Source organism: Parasteatoda tepidariorum, chromosome 1 (assembly GCF_043381705.1).
Source record: "Parasteatoda tepidariorum isolate YZ-2023 chromosome 1, CAS_Ptep_4.0, whole genome shotgun sequence".
Taxonomy (NCBI): Eukaryota; Metazoa; Arthropoda; class Arachnida; order Araneae; family Theridiidae; genus Parasteatoda; species Parasteatoda tepidariorum.
In genome coordinates, this window is record NC_092204.1 from 624821 (window position 1) to 629700 (window position 4880).

Sequence of the window (4880 nt, forward strand, 5' to 3'; positions counted from 1 at the left end):
ATCTGGTGATCTGGCAGGCCAAGGAAGAGTTTGACAAGCTTGCAGACAGTTCATAGCAACACGTGCCGTATGTGGTCTGGCATTGTCCTGCTGAAAAACCAGCCCAGGGAGCTGCAAAAGGAACGGTAGCAAAACAGGTCTTAGGATGTTGTCGACGTACCGCTGTGCAGTAAGTGTACCTCTAATGACGACCAAAGGGGTCCGGCTGTCAAAGGAAATGGCACCCCGGACCATAATGCCTTGTTGAGTTATCACTTTTTGATGCACTTGATTCGCGACCATTTCAACATATATTCAATATAATTTTCAGATTATTTATTTTTTTTGGCCCTTCTACATAGTGTCTTTTTCTGTATATCAAATTGTTATATTATTTACATGATGCGTTGGCAAATGCAGTAATCATTTTTGATGGGTCGTCGATTTCCAATTATTTTTTTCACCGGCAGTCATCAACCGTCTCAATGAATCCCCATGTTTTGAATCTCAAACTTGATGTAAAACTTTTTGAAGAGTCTGTAATGATCCATTCCATCATACATTCACCACGTCATTCTCCGATCGTTTCCGCATTGTTTTACTAATTTCGATTTTCAGTTCTGTTTTTGAAGTTTTATCATTTTTCCAGAAATTTTTCAAATGTTCATGTCCTTAATATGAAGTTATCATGATACGCGAATTCGCACTTTTAACTTACTTGGTCCGTAACGATTCCTTCATAAATCCACGCCGTTTTCTAATAATTTTTTCGGCAGTTACTTTTTCAATTCCATTTTTAACCTTTTCGAGACGGGAGAGTCAAATGTATTCGTACGGAATCAGAATACAAAAAAATAAAATAAAAAGCGGTAGCTTAAGTTTGGGCATGACAAATTTAAATGACTTATTTTTGCTTTCACTTTAAATCTAACACATCCAATCCTTGTGTGTTAAAAGTGTAATAATACAATTTCTAATTCGAACTAAGTAGTGGTGAATTAAATAAAGCAAACTATTATCACCCCGCCCACAAATAAACTGTTGTGAAAATAGTTAGGCTACCAGTTTTATCCTTTTTTTTACCCTGATTGTCTTGAGAATGCCTATATGACTCGAACAGGTCAACGTGATTTTTTAATATGTCCATAATAATACGATGTTATTGCAATTTGATCACTTCTAGAAACGCTTGAAAAGAAAAAATTTCGCGACTTTAGGAGACCCTTTTCTAAATGTGTGACCGATACACACCCTCCTGATCTTTTGACGAAAATATACAGTTTTATGACTGACGCTTTATACAGTCAGAACTTGATATAAGGTCATCCGCATATCAGGCCACTTTTCCAAAGTTCCGGCTCACTGAATTCTCTGTTACAGATTATCGGATACATGGTCAAGTTTTAAAATTTTTTTATCGCTTATAAGGTCATTTATATCTGAGGCGAGGGAAGCTCTTTTCTAACAAAAGCCTATTTAACTTCCTTACAAGGCAATTACCCCTCGCGAATTCTAGGAAAATGTTGCAGCCAACGAACAAGCTACAATTTCTGAAATTCTTTACAAGTTGTGGACAGTGAGGACAATGACAGTGATCTTGAAACTGTAACCCAAGCGGAAGCTTTCAATGCAATAAATGTCATACGAAACTTTTTTACAAACCATGAGGGAGAGCTAAGGAACATTTTGAGAAGTTACAAAATCTAGAAAACATGGTTCGAAAAATGAAACCTAAAACGAGACAGACCAGCATAAATGATTATTTTAAATAAGGTAAGATGTAATGTGTGTATGCACACTTTGAGGAAATTTGTAAACAGCTTTATTTCAAATTTTAAAAAAATTTAAAAATCTAACTTTCTTTTATTTTTTATCAAATTGTGTTAAAATTTATTGACTAAAATATTTAACTATGGCTTAAATATTTAATGTATCGTTTTCGTTTGTATTACCATTTTTGAAAAATCATAACGTGTACTATTTACGGACTTAGTTTCGAACTGCTAATGAATCAGTTAAAAGGTCACCCTGCTTATAAGGTCACTTTTGCGATGTCCCATAGTGTGATCTTATATCGAGGTCTGACTGTGTGCGTGTATATACAGTCGAACTCGTTTATAACGAGCTCGGATTTAACGAGAACTCGGATTTACCGAGGGAAACGAGAATATTTGGTTGGATCAATGTTAAGTCTATGGAACAGAAGTCGCTTTTAACGAGCAAGACCCGGTTTTAGCGAGCAATATTTTTTTCAAAATGATATGAAATGCGCGCAAAATAAAAAAAAAAAACGCGAACTGAAACTTCAAAGTAAGCTAACAAACAACTATTTTAAATATGTAGATAAATGAAAAGAATAAATGTTTTGGTAAGAATCTTTTCCTTTATTTTTCTTTCCGTTTATTGCTTCTTTCCTTTAAGACTGTAGTGCAACTAGAAATTTTTTGCTGTTATAGTTATCATTAAATTAAGAAAAGTATTTAATTAAATTAATTAAAGTAAGTAAGTATTAATTAAATTTTATGTAAACTCAATAATTTGACCTCCCAACCCCCCACCCCTCTTCTGGTTGCACGCCTGCCTTAAGGACCCATTTATTACGAGCACTCGGATTTAACGAGTACATGTTACGGTCCCTTTGTGCTCGTTATAAACGAGTTCGACTGTACTATACACTCACTGGCCAAATTATTAAATGCATAAAAGATTCTATATAAAATCTTATACTATCAGGTGATATCTATACAGCTTTATTGTTTTAACGAGACTTTGCAGTTGTTTACGTTTGTGTATCAATTGGTTAACATGATAATGCAATACATTAAAAATAAATACAAATAGGAAAGTACAGTAGGGAACCGATTATCCGGAACGATCGGGACCATCGCTATTCCGGATAACTGATTTTTCCGGTTTTCGGAATCACTACAAAAAGTCGTTTTTTTTTTATTCGTTATAAAAAATTTGGAAATAATCTTAAAACGAAGTAATACAGTAACGATTATTTCCAAAATGATGGTAAGGTAAACATCTTTCAAAATAGAAAGAAAATCCTGAAATCTTATGAGGAAAAAAAAAATTTTTTTTTTTTTTGAAAATGGTGGGAAAATGTATGGAATTTCATTCCGGTTTTCTGATTTCCGGATAACGGGTTCTGTACTGTATATAAAAAAAATCTTCTGAATAAAAACCCATTACATGAATGTTTAAATATAAAAATATTGCATACAAACTAGTGTAAAACATGTAATTTTTAAAAAAACAGTGTGTCTAATCATTTGGTATAATATACTAATACCCCGATATAATAAATATTCTATATTATATAATATATCTTCTCATTTATCCAATTTATATGACATATCGTCTAATTTTAACCAACTGATGCACGAACGTAAACAAGTGCAAACTGGTTCCAGTCTTGTAAAAACAACAAAACTGTACAGAGTATCACCTGATAATTAAGATTATCTTAAAGTGCATCTAATATTATGGCAAGGGACTGTATATATATTCTAAAGGCTTAAATTCAGGGATGAGAGTAGTCAGAAAGTAAAAAAGAGGAAATCCGAAAAAAATATTATATATATATATATATATATATAAACAAAAATGTGACAAAAAAGTGCGATTTTCAAACATGTAAACCATGTGAATATAAATCCCGATATGAGACTTTTAAATCACGTAAATATGAAACTCTACATCGAATTTAAAAAATGCGAAAATACAAATCATGATTTTTTAATTTTTTGATCACGATGCATAATTTTTAAATCGCGCGATATTACAACCACAAAAACGAATCATGATATTGGATTTTAAGCTCACGTGAATACGAATTGCTACATAGGGCTTTAAAAGCTCGTAAATACAAATCGCGATATTGATTTTTTAAATCTCGTAAGTAAGAATCGCACTGTACAATATTTAAATCGCCTGAATAAGAATCGCAACGTTCAACTTTTAAATCAGGTAAATACGAAAATCGAGATTTGATAATAAAATCGAGATTTTAAAAATGCATAAATACAAAACACGATATTGGATTTTTAAATGTCGTAAATAAGAATCATAATATACGATATTTAAATAGCGTAAATAAGAATCGCAATGTGCAACTTTTAAATCAGGTAAATACGAAAATCGATGATTGATATTAAAATCGCGTGAATAAAAATCGAGATCTGAATTACGAAAATACGAGCTATCCAGCCGACGGATAAAAAATACGGAAAATCTTATTTTCTGTGCGTGAAATCGGAGAAAATAGCTAAAATAAGTAAAAATGCGGAAGGGTTAGCAGCTAGGGCGTAGATTGAATTTTCTGTTTATCTTTGAAAATCGTAAATAAATATAATTATTTTACTTCAATGACTGAATTTTAAAAAAAAAACGGGATATTTATTTAAAAAAACGAAACTTTTAGAGAGTCGGAGTTTTTGATAAAAAGGCTGAAATTCGAGAGACAAAAAAAATCTCATCCCTGTATAAAGGTCAACCAGTTTTATCCCAAGGAAATGATTTTTAGAGAAACTTCAGAGGGAGGAAAAGGGACTTCAATAATTTCCCTCCGCGGAAAATTAAATTCCTCATAAAATATTTTAACTTGTGCAAAAAAAAATTTCAGCGGAAATTAGCTGAAAAAATGGAAAAATCTGAAAAAAAAAGCGGAAATCCGCGAATCCGCGGAAGAATCTCATCCCTGTAAATTACAAAGAAAATGAAAACTTTTTTATATCTACATCCAACTTACTAGTTCATTAATCAAGAAATATTTAATTTTGTCCCTCAAACCCTCCCCCCCAAAAGTACACAAACTTTGCTCCCATCCAATTTCATAAATGACACATAAAATAGGAAGAATGACTAAAAATAGAATAACTACACAATCAAACATA